General features: G+C 45.0%; 1 protein-coding gene across 5 annotated transcripts in view; it reads right to left on the bottom strand.

Annotated features, from left to right (window-relative positions):
- Positions 1 to 19165, bottom strand: part of MIA2 (MIA SH3 domain ER export factor 2) — a 551575-nt gene that overhangs the window by 209430 nt on the left and 322980 nt on the right. The gene's annotated exons all lie outside the window — the stretch shown is intronic.

The raw sequence follows: 19165 nt of genomic DNA, 5'->3' as shown, positions 1-19165 counted from the left end.
GCCACAACATAGACAGAACAACAATTTAGTGTGGATGAAGCTATGCCATGGTGAAAAGAAATGAACAGATCTTTTAAATGTTGTTTGGCCTGTTTGATTAAAAAAAGGTCTGCTATGAACAGTTCTGTATATTTCTGTAAAGCGCTCTCTGCAACTGACCAACCTTTTATTTCATGAACGGTCACTGCTTTTCAGTTTGAAATGTCAGACACTTTGGCTGAGCCAACTATCTTGTCCTTTTTCTTTGTTCTAAAGAACCGTCATGTCACACTTTTGTCAGTGGAAGTGAAGTGATATGGTTTATTTGCGCTACAGAAAACAAACTGACCTCACTCCCAAGAAGCTGGGAAGTACCTACGGTATGGGCAATGATCTGATGGGCAAGTTACTTATCTTTGGTAACGCCCTATCTAGTTGATACTATCGAGCCACAAATTACTTTCCTTAAAATATTTCCCAGGCATCAGACTGGATACAGAAACTTTTCAAGCAGCACCTCTGAGCCGGTGGCTAGCGTCATCCAGCTCTGTGTCGGCCACCTCAGAATTGACGTGTGTGGTGTCTACACAGGCGCCACTCCAGCGAGCTCACATCAGTTCATTTTCATGAGTTTTCCACGCCAGCAGCACGGAACCACAAAGGATGCCAATGTACAAGTGTGTAGACACTAATGACCGCATAGGGCTCACCTTATATGGAGAAATTCTTTGCAGAGCAGGGCGAATGGAGGGTCGGTGAGGTATCTGCAGCTAGATAGTCTTTACCAAATAAGGCATTACCAAAGTTCAGTAAGTTGTTCATCTGCTAGAGACTTGTAACCACAGATTCCTTATCATAGAACAGATTTAGGCCAGGAAGTCTTGGAGAAATGAACCGGAAAATTGCCAGTCACAACGGGCCTGTCTGTCCAGGCAGTAGTGCTTAGTGAACGTGTGTATAGATGCCCACATCGCGGCCTGATAGATGTCCAGGACAGGGACTCTGCGAGCTAACACAGTGGTTGCAGTCCTGGTTCTGGTGTAATGTGCATGCAAGCCCTCAGGAGGCTGTGTACTGGCCAGTGCACATCAGATTTGAATGCAGAGTACGATCTATTGTGAGATGGTCCTTTTCTGCAAGCCTTTCCTTTCTTTGGTCCGGTGAATGCCAATGAGAGTTGATCGTCCACCAGGTGTTCCTTCGTACAATCAGTGTAGAATGGCAATGCTCTTTTTGGATCCAGGCGATGGAGTCTCTTCCTCTTTGGAAGAGTGAGGCGGAGCAAAGAACGTCGGCAGTGTAGTAGTCTGGCCAACATGGAAGGGAGTCACCACTTTTAGCTGGAAAGAGGCAAGTGTTCTCAGAATAAGTTTGTCTGGGAAGAATGTGGTGTATGGAGGGTGCACAGATAGTGCCTGCAGCTTGCTAACCATCCTGGCAGAAGTAATGGCAACAAGAAAGGCAGTTTTGAGTGTCAGAAGATGGAAAACCATTGGTCTTGACCCATGAAGGCAGGTGTTGAAACTGTACAGATGAAGCAGAAACAAGCATCACTCAGGAGATGGGTCTCCCCAGGGCCCCAAGCTTTAACACCATTCCTCTAGAGCACCCACTCCAGGGGATGAGGAGCTCACGGTCTCTCAGGAACAAGCCTGAACCTAGCATTCTGCTCCCCAGTGACACACAGTGTCTGTGGGAACATGATCCTGTTTCAAGATGGGGGTCACTAGCTGAGGAACACTCCTCCGCACAGGAACTATCTACTAGAGTAGATGTTATAGTGTAATGGTTTCCACTTGGGGAGGACGACAGGCTTCCTACGATTTGGGCATGGGGGGGGGGGGGGGGGGGCAGTTTTATTGGGGAGAAAAGTGGTATATTTAGGCCTGCAGCACAGGGTGATGGGGAGGAGGTGTAGCTGGGTGGTTTCGTAGAGGGGGTTTGATGTTACATATATGACCACACAGAAGGCTTGTGCCTAGAGTTATACTGCAACATAAGAGTTAGGGCACACTGAATGCACTGACTCCACACTATACAGGGACACATGCAGGAAACACATAGCCCCCCGCTTGAACCTCAGACATTAGGTATTCTATCACTGAACGTCAATGGGCTGGGGAGCAACTTTAGGAGAGGAGTGGTCATGTGTCATTTAAAAAGGCATGGGCCCGATGTAGTACTTGTTCAGGGGACACCTTAAGGGGGCCTCTTGCAAAATGCTCAATAGAGGCAGCTACAAGCTTTTTGCAGGATTCACAACTGACTCGAGGAGTGGTCCTGATTAAAAGGTGGTTCCCTTTGTGGAGGACAGGATGTAGGTAAACCCTCAGGGCAGGTTTGTGGTAGTGACTGGCAACTTGAATAACAGATGATTCAACCTTCTCTCTATCTGCCTCCCCACCTACAGGGGCTCACTTTAGACATTATTGGGGCACAGATGCTCTGGCCATCACTAGAGTCCACTCTGGCAGGCAGTGACCTGGACTTGTCACTGACGTCTGAACTAGACACTGTACACTACATTTGGGGGGCAGAGGATAGGGACGAGATTACACTGGTCAGCTTTCTAGCAGCGATGGAGCTGTTGAAGATACTGAGACTGCAACATCCCACCACCAAGCAGTACTCTTTACTCTGGAGCCTATCCAAGCTCTCCTGCATAGGACATTACCTCACGTATGGGCATTCTAGTTCCCAGTTCTGTGTTGGCATACCTGGCTAGAGGGATACCTGACCACTCCCCTCTCAGGGTGGACTTTCTGAGTGAGGTGTCTTGGGGTCACCACAACTGGCAGCTGGATCCTTGGATCCTGAAAAACAGAAAAGTGAGGGACGATACGAAACACTACTTCCTGCACAAAAAGGACTCAGTCGCATTCACGGAGACACTATGGGAAGTCTATAAAACAGTTATCGGAGGCCAAGGTATCTCGTTGATAGCGGTCCTAAGCAACGAATGTCTGGCAGAGGCTACGTAGGTGGACATTCTCTGGTTAGAAAGGGTGTACTCTACTACTCAAGATGGGCATAGGGAACATGTGTTCTGCATAAAGCAACAGGAATTTAGAGCCTTATTACAAGATGAGGCCCGGAACTAGTACTTGGTCTTGCAGAGACGCTGTTATGAGGTCAGAGATAAGGCGGGCAAATTGTTGGCCTGGCTGAGTAGATGCAAGAGGCATCTCAATTGGGTGGTGTCCCTCAGGACTGCATATGGAAACTTAGTTGGAAAACAAGGAGATTGCCAACATGTTCATAGAGTTCTACAGAACCTTCTACTGATCAATGGCAGGCAAGGGGCAGCAAAAGCACAGGACTCCTTGAAACATATACAGGTGCACAAGCTGTCACAGGCTCACAGGTCAGACCATGAAGCTACCTTGACATAGTGGGAAGTAGGCAAGGCCATTGAAGAGCTGCAATCCGGGAAGGCCGCTGGGCCCACTGGATTCCTTGGCAAGTAAATTGAGGACTCATCTCTGCCTATGTTTGAGGGTGCAAGTGACATGGAAATTTGCCATATGGTGTGTGGCAACGACTGTGCTGGTACCCAAGAAGGCTCCTAACGACTGATATCACTCCTTAATACAGAGCCAAAAATACTAATAAAAATACTAGCTCTACTGACTCAGACGAGTTATCATAACACTAATACATCTGGATAAAACAGGCTTCATGCCTGACATCAGTATGCGTCTGAATCTCAGGCAGCTATTTGACTGCATCACCTATACTGACGACAAACAAGAGTCGACTGCAATTCCCTTGCTGGATGATACCAAAGCATCTGATGTGCCTTAATGGGCATATATGTGGGAGGTAATTAAACATACAGGCTTTGGTCGTGGTGTTTGTCCTGAGTGGATCTGCTTTATACAGAGCTCCTTGCCAGAGTAAGAGTGAATGGAACATTCTCCAAACCCTTCCACTTGGACCAGGCATGAAGGCCCACTTTCTCCTATGATGTTTGCTCTGGAACTCAGGCTCAGCTGGGATGGCAACTGGAAGGAAGGCATATCCTTACACACTGACCATGTCCTACAGTGCACAGCAGACTCTGAGCTGAACACAAACCAACTACTTCATATATTGGATCTGTTTGAAGCATATTCAGGCATATATGTTAACTGGGAGAAGTTGGTCCTGTATCCACTTTCTGAGTGACTTCCACTAAGAAACCAGAGGAGACCCATTCCCACTACCGAGGGGGGATTTAAATAGAGATATATGTTAGCATAGACAGAGAGGAATTTTTCTGTAAGAACCTTTATGTAATCTTAAACATATTTCGTAATTATGTCATGCACTGGTGCAGCCTGCCTCTGTCTCTCTTAAGCAGGGCTGAATGTGTAAGATAATTATTGTCCCTTAATTCACTTATGTACTCCAAAACACTCCCTACTGGATACCCCCAGAGTTCTTCAGACGGTTAGAGACAAACGTTCGGACTGAGAACCCAGACAGAACTACCTTTGGACTGACTATGGGACTGTATGTGGGAACTGCCCTCCCCAAATGAACAGGAGTACTACTGGGCACCCCATTTAACAGTACTCAATAAATTGGCTTTGCCCCTCTTGAGGGGCCTTCCCTGAGAATTGACAGATACGCAATGGGAGACGAACTATCCGGCGATAATATCCAGGAGGGAAAGCCTTGCATCACTTCCACAGCACACGCTGGCAGTGGTCGGTCTTGGGACGGGTCTTGATGTAATCTTCAGTGGGATGGGATCCTAAAAAGAGAAACACACCTTTGGTTCAGCGCCTTAATCCGGTAGGTGGGGACTCTGCGGGGACTCTGATTGGGATCAGCATACTAGGTGATGAGCTCTGTGTTAAAGAACCACAAACTCTGGGGGGACCTACAAGAGGAATTCGAACTGGCTGGCACTGAAGCATTTAGACTCCTACAGCTGCACCATGTACTGGTGGCACGCCAACCTTAAATTGAACACTCCTGACATCACCCCCCGCAACCTCCCCCCACACACTTAAAAAAACATTCTTTATATACTGCACCATTACTGCCAACACCCAAGACCCACTGGTTGACCATAAGGCTAAGACATGGGTCCCTTTGAAGTAGGAGAATGGGCGGGAGCATTTGCAGCACCAAGAGAGGTGGCGGTACGGTCTGGCTTCAGACTGGTGCAGCTAAAGATCTTGCACAGGGTGAATCTCAAGAGAGAGTTCCTGGTCAGAATAGGAAGTGCTCAAAATGATCACTGCCTGTGTACTTGTAATCAGAGGGAGATCCTACTACACACACTGGGGACTGCCCTGCACTGAAGGCATTCTGGACTGGGTTGGAGCGCTGTCTTACAGAAATGACTGGGTTGGAAGATCCTCTCACAGCCAAAACCAGGGCACTCAACATATGGGGAGATGTAACCCTACAACAATATGAAAATATACTTTACAGTGTAGGCCTGATGGTCGCCAGAAGAAATACTGTTCAACAAAGAGGTTCTCCAGGCCCACCAAACCTGGATCAATGGAGAAAGAAAATGGACTGGTTCTCCCTGCATGAGAAACAAATCTACAAGAGTTGTGATTGAACAAAAAGAGTGGGACCGGATATGGCAACCATTGATTCTCATCGGCCTGTGACCTGAACAGGTTTGATTTCTGGAGACCAGGTTGGGTCTCTGCAGACAAGGGACAAACACGTTTTGCCAAATCTGCATGTGATAAATGGGTAACAAGTCTACCAATTTGTGAAGAGGGGCGATATGTGGTCTTTTAATTTGTCTTTGAAATCTTCAATGAAAAGATTTTTTTTTAAAGAATGGCAAAACCAGATTCAGGTGCTATTGGTGCATGATAGAGGGTTTTGGAGGTAACATATGTTGCAGACCTTTGAGGAACAAGTTGCAACAGTTGGCTTAAACAGAGAGGACTGATCTGGTAACCACAAGAATGGCGATATAGCCAAAAGATACCCTTTAACTATGCCCAACACAAAGTCTTACTGGGCTAGTGAAAGAACAAACAACAAAGCCTCAGCTAAGGGTGCAGAAAAGGAATTAACATTTATGGAAGCATACCAAGTCAGAAATTTGCCCCAAAGGCAGGTGTATACTGTCTTGGCTGAGGGACGACTTGCTGCCAGAATGACATCACAGGCTTCTGTAGGAAGGTCAAAAACTGTCAACTGCCACCGGTAAATCTCCATGCACGAAGGCGGAGCATGTTCAGGTTCAGGTGCAGGACCCTGCCCTGTTGCTGTGACAGTAGATCCTCCCGAAGGGGCAGCCTGATTGGAGGACCGGTGCCCATGCTCAGGAGTTCCACGCCCTATCCACTGCTGCAAGAATAACTTGGGCCTGGTTGTTCCTGAGCTTCTTAAGAACTCTGGGCAGGAATGGTAGTGATCGAAAGTTGTACAGGAGGCACTTCACTTGAGGCAAAATGCATCTCTGAGCAAGAGTCGCCTTAAACATTCCAGTGACCAGGGGTGCCAACATTGTGCATTCTCGACAGTGGCAAATAGATCTAACCAAGGGTTCTCCCTAATCTGTGAAGAGACCTTGCAGCACCTCCGTATGTAGATGCTATTAATGATAAACTGAAACCTGTCCCAGGATGCTTGTTTCCGGCCCAGGGAGACCATGGCCTAGCAGTTTGGGCTGGACTGTTCCCATGGGGAACAGGATCAAGACTGATTTGCATATGGCTGGGTGCAACCTTGGGTGGCATGGTGAGCAAAAGAATTGAAGGATTAAACCCAGATCTGTGACTGGGGGCGATTGTTTGATTGGTTCGTATTCCGTCCTTCATTTGTGTTTGCTTGCTTTTGTTGCCCTAAGTGCGCCGGGTATGCCCAGACGTGGGTCCCGGGCTGACTGTGCACTGGATTCAAGCTAGCCTGGTGATGAAGAGTGATACCCTGAAACCAGTCCCAGGATGCTTGTTTCCGGTCCAGGGAGTACCAGGCATGGCAGTTTGGGCTGGACTGTTCCCATAGGGAACAGGGTCAAGACTGACTTGCATATGGCTGGATCCAAATTGGGGTGGCATGGTGAGCAAAAGAATTGATGGATTAAACTCAGATCAGTGACTGGGGGTGAATGTTTGATTGGTCCCGCATTTCGTCCATCATGTGTGTTTGTTTAATAATGATCTGCCAGATCAATAATAAACAAACTGATTTTTATCTGGTCTGGCGTTCAGAAAGCTCACCACATCAGATGTTTAGGAATACATACTGACATTCCAGCCATGTCCAGAGATGCAGGGCCTTTTGACACAGGGACCACAACTGCACCCCTCCCTTCTTTTGAAATACAACATGGTGGTGGTGTTGTCCATGAACACCTAAACCAGCCTTCCATGACATAAGGAAGAAAGGCTTTCAATGCAAGTAGGATCGTTCTCAACTCCAACAGGCTGAGGTAAAGCCCAGACCCTACCGGAGACCAGAGTTTTCAGATCGCCACCTCTACTAGATCACCAACCCAGGAATGACACATCTGACACCACTGTGAGCTCCATCTCGGGAAAGGAGAAGAGTATGTTGGTGATCCAATCGCAGTTTATCAGCTACCACTGCAGATCCTTTGCAGTTCCCTCCGATGTCTGGACCAGGTCAGAGAAACTTCCCCAAAGCACAGCCCACTTTCACTTCAGGTCCCACTGTAGAGCCCGGATATGCCAGCGGGCATGTATTACCAGCAGGAGGCCGTGAGTCCCAGCAACCTCAGAGTCAATCTCACTAAAATCCAGGATAGAGGCTGAAACATCAGAATCATAGCCTAAATATCCTGACTCCCCCCTCCGAGGGATATGCTCGAAATGGCAGTGTCCAGACAGGCTCAGATGAAAGGCAGCATCTGAGAGTGAGTCAGATGTCACTTTGGCACGTTGACAGTGAACCCCGGCAAATGCAGGAGATACGCCATAGTCTGGAGGTTTGAGACGACTGCCTTTGATGAGTCCGCTTTCAACAGCCATTTGTCAAGATAGTGGAAGAATGGGACCCTTGACCTGCACAGATGTCCTGCACCCACCCCCATCACCTTGGTAGAAACCCAAAGGGTGCTGATGAGGCCAAAAAGAAACACAGTAAATGCTCATGGCCACAGTGACCAGTGTGGGCAGGCAAGACGAAGATGTGGAAGCAGGCGTGATCAAGTCTAGCATTATTATCCAGTCTCCATAATCCATCTCAGACAGAACCTGAGCCAACATGAGCATTTCGAATTTCTCCTTCTTCAGAAGAAGTTGAGAGGGTGAAAGTCTAAAATGGGTGGAGGAGTCTGTCCTTTTTAGGTATGAGAAAGTAGTGGTATTAGAAACCATGACCTACTTCTAATGCCTGCAGCTTCTCAATGGCTCTGCTGGCTAAAAGAGACTACTTTCTGTACGGATCACGGAAAGCTTCTCCTCAGTCAGCCTTTTTGGGAATGGTGCCATGGGTGCAGGTTTTCTTAAAAAGGGATGGAGTAACCCTGTGTAGTATGGTACAGTTGTGTTTTTATTTATGTATTCATGATTTATGTGTATTACTGTATCAAGGAAAGTATTCATGTATGAAATATATATATATTACACACACACACACACAAATGTTTCTTTTATGTTTATTGTATGAATGCATCATGGCATTCCAGAAGGAAGAATAAGGAGAGAATTCTCTGGTTGCTAATGGCAGCATTTCTCCTCTGAGCTGCCAAGGTGACCGGTGACTTTTCTCCTCTTCTCCCTGGGTTGTTTTGATAAGTAATAAATCTTCTTCCTTCACCAGCAAGTCTCATTGTTGCTTTTACTGCCCTACTACATATTATGGTATCAATAGTGGGGTTAGTGAAGATTGGATGTGGATTAAACCCTGAAACCCAGACAGTGTTTTGTGTGGATTCTCAGCTAAAATTGTATATCTGTGAGAAGAGTGACAGACGGAGAGTGACTATAACCGAAACACGGTTTCCTTTCCTTAAAAAGCGTAGTTGATGACATTTAAAAAAAAATAAAAGTGTATTATTTGGTGTTGTTTGTTGAAACACCAATGTCCACTGGCTCGTGAGTGATGACTCATGAGATGCTGTCTCGCGTCACAGAGCTGTGACAGCTGCATTTGAGCACCCCATCTGACATTTTGCCCGTAAGTCACTGCACATTTATGCGCATGATGTGAAGACCTGAAAGGCCGACTTTCCTCTGCTTGTTCAGAAGGCAGACATACTGGATTTTCATTTACTGGATGGGAACAAGTCTGTAAGGAATTCTGTACCTGACGTTTCATGCAGTCAACATCCAGCAGCTATTTTGGTTTGGGCATAATTTAGGCTCATTTGGTATCCGCGTTTTTGCACCTGATTTGTAACTGATGAGCCTGCCACAACGTGGCATGACGCAGCATAAGACTTGCTTCGCATCTTTACCGAAGCACGTTTTGAAGTGTTTTATAAACACAAGGTGACAGTTTATTTCAAATTTGCTATTTTATTCACAGTGCTTACTATTTTTGGAATTTTATTTTGTTTATTTTCTTATTTCTGTACTTATATATTCGTCATCCAGCAGTTTCATTTATATTTCATAGTCTTACTAAAGTATGGCAGTAACGTAGTGAAGCCTCCATTATTCCTACAAAGTCCAGTGAAACCAGACGTTTATTTGACAGCCATAGAGGCCGCTGGGTATGAAGCACAACATAAAACTATGCTTCTTTTTAACCATTTGGGAATTGCTGGCCAGAGTCTTTGATAATTTAGCTGCAGCACATGCACCCAATGATGAAAATGTTTGTTGGAACGTTTATGAAGAAGCGAAAGAGAGGTTACGCAGACAGTATTCTGAGAAAACAAGTTGTTACTTGAGAGACATAATTTGTTCAAGTGCAAGCAGGGCAGTTATGAAACAGTTGGAGAGTTCATTTCTGCCTTGCGCATTCTTGCATCCACATGCAAATTTGAAAATTGCATTGAGATCCACATTAAAGATCAATTTGTTTGTATTTGTTTTTTGAAGAAAACACAAGAAAAGTTGTTAACGTGTAGGAATTCAACATTGTCTGAGGTCACCGATGTGGCCAAAAGTATTAGGCATTCTATTGTTAATTCTCTAGCTTCATCAAGTAATGAGGGACTTTCACCAGTGGCATGTGTTAAAGATGAGAGTATTGTTTGTGCGTTAATGGTAAATTTAAAAAAAGGGTTGGCTTACTTGCTTCCACTGTGGATCTCATAACCACATTAGCAATTTTCCAAAAGGTGTAATGCTTGAAAAGAAAAACAGGGACACTTCCAAGCTATGTGTAGAAGCACTGGGCATCCGTACAAGGGAAGTGGTAGTAAGATAAAACTAAGTAATACTGAAGTCTGTGATCTGAATGTTCAAGAATGTATGAAGAAGTTTGACAATGTACTTTTGACCATTGATGAAAGAAATTACATCACAAAAATTAAAGGTCCCCTGATGCAGGCAAAAGAAGATGGCAAACACATTCAAGTTATGACAGACTCTGGGGCACCAGTTCCTATTTTGGCAGATGTTACATTCTTAAAATGCTGGTCAAAAGACTTTAAATTAGAGAAACCCAATATCAATCCCAAAGCCTCTGGGGAATTTGATATTGATCTTCTAAGTTATTGTGATGGCAGTTTGAAGTGTTTGGGAAGGAAAATTTGTACTAAAATAAAGGTGGCAGTCAGAGGACGTGATATTATGGGGTCGAAGGAACCAGTCCAATAATGCACCATATTGCGTCCTGGACATAAAGAATCAATTGTGCTAGTGGAATTACCCATATTTGCAATACAAATGGAGGAGAATAGAATGTTTTGGAAATCATGATAAACAAATTTCCCAGTGTATTTAAAAATGAAATAGGAACTGTATTGGGTTTTGAACACTGTATTAAGTTGAAGAAGGAATATTGTTCAGTTGTACAGAAGGTGTAACCCATTCCACTAAGTGTTTGCAAGAAACTTTAAGTTCTACTGAACAATTTGTGTAAGGAGGGAATCATACAACCAAATGATTTCTCGGAATAGGTTTCCCCCATTGTTCTAACAAAAGAAAAAAGTCAGGTGAGCTAAGATTATGTGTAGTGGTAAGGTCTCTTAATCATAACATGATGGTGGATAGTCATCCCATGCCACATATACAAGAGATGTAATCCTATTTGGGGCATTGGATTGCGTACAAGCTTTCCAAGATGAGATCCTAATTTTCACTAAATAAAAAGAACATATCATAGTTCTAGAGGAACTATTGGGAATAGTCAGGGAAAGAGTCACGCCAGTGAGACTGGAGAAGTGAAATGTATTGGTGCAACAAGTAGAATATCCGGGACATACCATCTCTGCTGAGGGCATCAAACCTAAGTTTGGCAACCTAGATGACATTGAAAAAGTAATACCTCTTTATGACAATGGAACATCACATTCTTTCTTAGAGTTGTGTGAATAGTATGCCTGGTTCGTCCCAGGTTATACTTTACTTCTTTAACCCATGAGAAATGTAGTTCGCAAAGGTGTGGAATTTGTATGGAAGGATGAGATCAATGAGGCAACTGAGGACATAAAAAAAATAAATCGAGATTAATGCTCCTACATTCAAACCATATAATCCACACTGCAAGTCTTTTATTTCTGTTAATGCCAGTTTGAAGGGAATTGGTTCGATGTTTGGGCAATTCATTGGAGTTAAAACTGTGACCACAGCATTTGCCTCCAGGGCACTCAAAGAAGCAGAAGCTACATGAAGCGAAATAGAACGTGAAGCCTTAGCCTGTATATGGTCTATGCAAAAATGTAAAGCTTTCATTTGGGGTAAACAGTTTGAAGTTTTTACTGACCGTAAATCTCTAGTATATTTACTTTCAGGTAATGGATTAGGAAAAGATTCTGCAAAAATAGTTCGCCTATTGTCCAAACTACAGTAATATGATATGCATTTGAAGTACATCCAAGGAGTTAGGTATTTGAGCAGACTGATTGTCTTGTTTATCATTACCTAATTAATCTCAAGACATCAGAGATCAGGATTATTCGGAATGTGTGGTTCCTACTGCTGATGCAGTGCTGGGCACTAATGGGCAGATTTCGGAGAATGACTGGGAGGAAAATATGGAGACTCCATCCTAAAGAAAGTCCTGTTGTATTTAAGAGAGGGGTGGCACAACCTAAACACCTTTCTGGAGAACTTTTGTACAGGTATCATCAGTACTAACTTAAGAAAATGATATATGCTTGTGAATGGTTTGTTTGTACCTCCTGTAGGTCTTCTTGAAAAGATCCAGAACTGAATCCAGGAGGCCCCAGTGGCCCCAAGGATGGATATACCAGTGCAAATCCAGTGGGGCAACCAGGCGAACCCACAGGGCCTGAAGGTAACTCCAGAGGTGTCAGCCCACCCAAAAATTAGGTGCATGGCCTCAAACAACTCACAGTTGGGCGAGGGTTGCTTGGGAAACTCAGTGAGGCGCAGAGTGAAACCAGAGGCAGGCTCCACATGAGAGCAGGGCCTAGAGTGATATCATTCACATGCCTCGTCCGATAACTTGGACTGGTGCTGCAAAGTCAAAGAGCGCTTCTACTTCTTTGGCTTCTAGTAGGACTTTCCTTACGACTGAGTGCAGTGATGGGCGCCTGGAACAGCTTCACGAAAAGGCCCAGGACCTTCATTGTGACGGGGATCTGGAACATCATGGAGGCGAAAGGCACTGGGCGACGAGGAGCTTCAAAGTATGCTCTGGCAGCACTCTAGGGTTCATGCCGTGACGGTCCTCACAGGCCTTGCAGTTGTGGTCTGGCTCCAGGCACAAAACTAGATGAGGGTCTGTCCCAGACATAAGTCTGTGACAGGAACCACAGAGTTTATACACCACATTTTTTTTGGGGGAACATCCATCACACACAAAGAGACTGTCACAAAAAGTTTTACAAAAAAAAATAAAAGAGAAAAAATAAATGTTGTCCAAAAAGTGGACAGAAGTAGCTCTCTTTGATGGCGGGGAAAGAAGAACCTGATGTCAGTGGGTTGGCGCCTATATCGGCACTACACGTCACTTCCGGTGCAGAGGACGCTGACACAGAGCCCATCAATGCCACTTAGAGGCGCACAGAGATACTGCTCAAAAAGCTTCCAGAATCTACGGCTAGAATTTGCTGTCAGATAAAGGAAATGCAACAGGTGTGTGATTCAGACATAAGAAATTAGTTACTTACCTGTAACTGCAGTTATCCAGTATTGGTATCTTCCAAAGATTCACATGCTTGAATCTCTCCTGTCGTCGAAGTGGGAGTCCCACGGTATCCTAAAAAGCAGTATATAGCAATAACAAAACTGACCATGGAGTTTGTAATGCAGAGCAGGCCCAAATTTGACAGACTGTCCATGTCATTATATAAGATGGACCAAACTTGAATCACAGCCAATCAGGCGACAGCACTCCCAAGAGAAGCTCCCTTCCTCAGATTTTCAGTGTGAGAGTGAAGAAGATAACCTGAGTAAGTAAAAGGGAGCGTCTAAGGGGAGGAGGGTGGTTCGCATGTGAATCTATGAAAGATACCAATACTGGATAACTGCAGTTACAGGTAAGTAACTAATTTCTTAACCAGTATTGGATCTTTCATAGATTAACATGCTTGAATCCGAGTAACAAGCAGTATCATAACATTAACATGGGTGGAGGGAATGAAAAAACATTGCGTTTTCCCTTTCTCTCTTATTCCAGATATACTTATACATATGAACTCTCTTCTTTCTTCTTTTTTTTTTTTTTTTTTTTAAACAAAGAGGTAAGTAAGCAAACAAATGATATCAAGACTATGGCGAAGGCATAGATGTCGAACTTGAAGAGAAAAAACAGATTAATACAAGAACAAGAGATATAAAATAAGATTAATAATAATAATATTAATAGACAATAAAATTCTACATTACCAAGAGGCTCACCTTTACTGGAACAGGTGACGGAGAACTGCTTGGCCCACGGCCGCATCTGTCTTATGGGTAGCCTGAAGGCAATAGTACTTTGCGAAGGAGTGGGTACTCTTCCATGTAGCAGCATTGCATACTTGATCTAGCGACACCCCAGCAAACCGAGACGCAGAGGTTGAAACTGCACTCGTTGAATGCGCCCTAGGTCGCCTTTGCAGGGGTTTCCCTGCTGCAGAGTGGCAGAATTGAATAGTTGCTGATATGCATCTAGCTACTGTTGCCTTTGTCACTGAGGAACCCAGACGCCCAAGTCCATAGGAAAGCAATAATTGACCAGATTTGCAAAAAGTCTTAGTTTGCTGGAGATAAAATTTAAGACATCTTTTCACATCCAACGTGTGGAAGGACTTTTCTGCAGGAGATGTGGATTAGGAAAATATGTTCGGAGAATCACTGACTGATTCAGGTGAAATTGAGAAAGAACCTTAGAAATTAACTTCTGATTTGTTTTGAGAATGACAAAATAATTCGTGAAACACAGAAAATGTTGCTGTACTGTGAAGGCTTGTATTTCATGGACCATTCTGGTGGATGTGATCGCTAGAAGGAAGGCTACCTTTCAAGTGAGGAATTTAAGATCCGCTGTATGTATGGGTTCGAACGGAGGCTTCATTAGTTGAGAAAGCACCACAGTAAGGTGCCATTCGGGTGGAGATAACGTTACTGGAGGAAAAACTCTGAATAGACTCTTCATGAACTGCTTAATCAGACGTGACGAGCAAAGAGAGACCGTATCCGAAGAACGCCTGTATGTCGAAATTGCTGCCAGATGTACCTTAACTGAAGAGTGCATAAGCCCAGATGTTGCCAATAGCAGCAGGTATGGTAGAATCTGCTCTGGAGAAGCCTCAAAAGGGTGTGGGTTGTGCCACTGACACCAACAACAGAACCTCTTCCATTTGAGTCGATACATTTTGTTTGTGCAGATTGCTCTAACGTTAGACAGTATATCTCTGCATTGTGTCTCTATTTTGAGATACTGAAACTCGTGGAATTCAGGAGCCACGCGTGCAAGTGTAGTGACATCGGATCCGGATGTAGAATCTGCCCCTGACGCATTGAAAGCAGCGCTGGGATTGGAGAAAGGCGCTGTTTCCGTTATCAGAAGAAGCTCCGTGTACCAGCATTGCCGGGGCCATTTGGGAGCGATTAGTATTAGGCAACAGGGTTCCCTCTTCATCTTGGCTATAACCCTAGGGATCAATGGGATGGAGGGGAAAGCGTACGCAAAGATCCTGGACCATCACATCAAAAGGGCATTCCCCCAAGACCTTGGTAGGGGATAATGACTTCCGTAAAATCAGCTTTTGGCATTGTTGTTCGTTGCAAATAGGTATAGGGCTGGCTTTCCCCATGTCACAAAAGTTTTGTCTAGCTGAACTTGATTCTGCTCCCATTCATGACAATCGTTGTGGTTTCTGCCGAGCGCGTCCGCTAGCGTGTTGCGCACCCCTGGACCATGCTCAGCTGTGAGAGAAATGATGTGCCTTGTAAGCCAGTCCCATAGTTCCTGGTCTTCTTGTGACAGTGTTAAAGACTCCATGCCTCCCTGTTTGTTTATATTATACATGCTGGTAGCGTTGTCTGTCCATACCAGCACTCAAGAATCTTCTATCCTTGGAAGGAACGCTTGCAATGTGAAGAAAATGGCTTTGAGTTCTAGGCTATTGATATGTATAAGCCTTTGGTGATCTGACCATTTTCCCTGAACTTGGAGATCTTGGAGATGTTCTCCCCAACCTTCCATGGAAGCGTTTGTGGTGATAATAAATTGTGGGACTAACAGAATGAACGTGAGACCTTGAGAAAAATGAGACTGGTAAGTCCATCAACCCAACGCCCTTATCATTTTTGGTGTTACCAGAATGCGATATTCGAACGAACCTTGTGGTTGGTTCCACTGAGCCTGCAATTTTTCTTGTTAACGGTCTAATTTTGAGACACATGTGGCACCAGAATGATGGTGGAAGATATCACTCCCAGGAGCGACTTATACGACCTCACTGAAACGGACCTTTTTTTTAAATATTGTTTGTGCCAGGGATGTTAGATGATGCTGACGTTCCTGTGTAACGAAAGCTTTCATCTGCGTGTCAAGAATTGCTCCGAGAAAAATCATCCTTTGAGTGGGTGTTGTACAGAATTTTTTACATTGAGTGGGAGACCCAGTTTTTTTAAAAGCGCGATACAAGCTTTTGCTGCTGCTACAGTTTGTTGTTTGGTGGGTGCCTTGAGGAGCCAGTCGTCCGGATATGGGAATACCTGGTGACCCTGCTGCATAGGACTCAGAACTGATAGTGAGTACCAGCCATTGTGAAACAGGGGTATCTGCGATGCTTGGGATGGTTAGGGATGTGAAAATAAGCGTCCTCCAGGTCCAGAGATGTCCGAGGTGATTGACTTCCAGTTGCACAGATATCTGGTTATGTTCGCTCCTACGTGGTGGTGAGATAGGAGAGTAGCTGGTACTAGTGCAGGGTCATTGTTTACGACCTGTGTCTCTGGGCTGATGAGAAGATTTTCGACGGGCACCCTGTCTGGAGAAACCAGCCATTGTTGGATGTCTAAACGATTGTGAAGGTCTATATTGTTGGTACGGCTGAAACTGTTGAGAACGGAAATATGATCCTCTGTAGGAGGAAGAACCTCGGAAAGGCAGTTTCCTATATTGTAAAGAACTACGGGCCAGATGTATCAAAGGGTATTACCCATTCTGTGCCAATGGGAAAACGCGTTCGTACATATGCCCCAAGGGACTAAGCGGTATCAGTGTCAGTTTTAATGGCAAGAAGAGCCTCATCTATATGCTTGCCAAAAAGCATGCCTCCGTCATATGCCATGTCCAAGACCTTTGTTTGTACCACCGGGTTAAAAGAAGTGGCCTTCAACCATCCCTGGCGTCTCAGAACGGCAGCACCTGCCAGTTGCCGAAATCCAGCTGAGGCTATGTCCATGGCATTATCAATAATCTCAGAAGAGGCGCGCTCCCCCTCCTGTAAAATCTTCTTAGCTTCTTGTCATTGCTCCTCAGGGATGAGATCCAGGAAAGGATTAATATCTGACTACATCTGCCTGTCGAACCGAGCTAACATGGCTAAGTCATTAACAGCTCTTACTATAACAGCTGTCATGAGCGAAAACCTTTTTCCAATCGTGTCAAGGCGTCGACCATCCCTGTTTGGTCGCACTGAGATAGGGGTTGCTGGATTCTTAGAACGCCTCTGTGCAGCTTGAGATATCACAGACTCTGGCCGAGGATGACCCGTGAAACATGCAGGAGCATCTTCCGGAGCCCTGTATTTCTTATCGATCAGTGGAAAGACAGCTGGCACCTTAGCAGAATTTTTCATGATCCTGACACCCTCCTGCCATAAATGATCAATGATCGGAATTCATCTTATCGATTTTCGTGCTTGATCCTTGAAGTCGCACAAGAAGCAATCAGAATGCTTTACTGTAATGGGTAAATGAAACCTCTCTGCTGCTCTTTCCATAATCGCGTGAAACCCCCCAATATCTTCAGCAGGAGAGTCCGCTGTAGGATACTGAGGTGGGGATGGGGTAGGGATAACATAATCCTGCCATCCGTCCTGTTGAGATGGCAATTCACCCTCTTACCTAGTTTCGTCCTCCATTGTAGAAGGATCATCTCTAGGCGGAGGAACAGCATGAGGAGGTGGTGTCATTAAGCGTGTCATTGGAGATGGCATGTCTGAGAGCGGAACAGAAGTTGTGTTTGGCAGAGTAGATGGTGGTACTTCTGCCTGTGACGGAAAGCGGCATCTATAGTCTGCCAGCATGCTATGAAAGTCCTCTATAAGTAAACGAGGCATAACCGCCTGCTCCTGCGGACTATGGTAGTTCGTATAATATTGGTGTTCTGCGTACTTTTGAGTAGAGGGTTGGCAATAGTATCCCTAAACCTGTTGAGTCTGATAGTCATAGTATTCGTTTTCCTCTTCCTCGTCCTGATATTTCACATAGAGCTCTGAGGGACTATGAGCCTGTCCGAAAGGTCCTTCCTTGTCCGAGTCTTCCATGTCTAAAAGGTGACTTGGAAGAAGAGGTGAAATTTTCATCGCATAAGTCATGGTAGACTTGTGGTAGGTTCTAATTTTGATGCTCGTCGACGACGGTATCGTTGACGATGGAACTGTATACGGAGGAACCATCAACGGTGGTACCATCGACGGCGGAGGCATCGACAGCGGAGGCATCGACAATGAAGACGACGCTGATGGGAGCGTTGACGATGAAAGTGTAGACGGTGGCAACGTCGACGATGGAAACGTCACTAGAGGTAATGCCGTCGATGACGAATCAGGTGAAATCTTGGATGTCTCAGAGGGCCTCGCAGACAAAATTGGCCCCAGCGTGGAGAATGTCATTGTCGACGCTGATGATCTCGTCGATGATACAGTGATGACGACGGTCGTCGACGGTGACTTGGTTGTTGATGACAGAACGACTGGAGATTTGTGCCCTTTTTGTTTCAGTGGCTTACAGGGGGTAGCTGGAGCAGAGGAAGCTACCTCTGAAGAGGGCTGCTTTTCTCTTTCACTCTTTTTGGATTCCTTAGAGTGATGATGCATTTTAGGGACTTCCTGCTCTCCTCAGAAGTTCCATCAAGACATATAGCCCTCTTATGGGATTTAGGCACAGAGTCCTCATCAGCTGATGTTCTCTGAGCTTTGGTTTTCTGTAGCCACAATAACAATCTTCCCTCTCTGGCTCTGGTTTTTGGTGGGAAAGTACAACAGATCTTACAGTCCTTTGCCTTATGAGTGGGATGAAGGCAATAAATACAGTTTTTATGTGGATTATCCACATGAACGCTCTTTTTCCCCACAGGTCTTGCAGGGACGAAAGAGGCCTTTAGAATCAGACATAGGTTTTGGAAATAAGAAAATCCAAACCTTCTCTGAAGAATAAACTGTGGAAAGAACTGAGCAGAGCTCAGGGAGACTCCCTTCACACTCAACGTGTGGTGAAAATCTGAGGAAGGGAGCTTCTCTTGGGAGTGTTCTAGAGGGTGTTGTTGCCTGATTGGCTGTGATTCAAGTTTGGTCCATCTTATATAATGACATGGACAGTCTGTCAAATTTGGGCCTGTTTTTCATTACAAACTCTGGTCAGTTTGGTTATTGCTAAATACTGCTTTTTAGGATACCGTGGGACTCCCACGTCGACGACGGGAGAGATTGAAGCATATGAATCTATGAAAGATCGAA

This window comes from Pleurodeles waltl, chromosome 9 (genome assembly GCF_031143425.1).
Source record: "Pleurodeles waltl isolate 20211129_DDA chromosome 9, aPleWal1.hap1.20221129, whole genome shotgun sequence".
NCBI lineage: Eukaryota > Metazoa > Chordata > Amphibia > Caudata > Salamandridae > Pleurodeles > Pleurodeles waltl.
The sequence above is the reverse complement of the archived record's forward strand: the minus strand, read 5'-3'. Positions and strand labels throughout refer to the sequence as shown.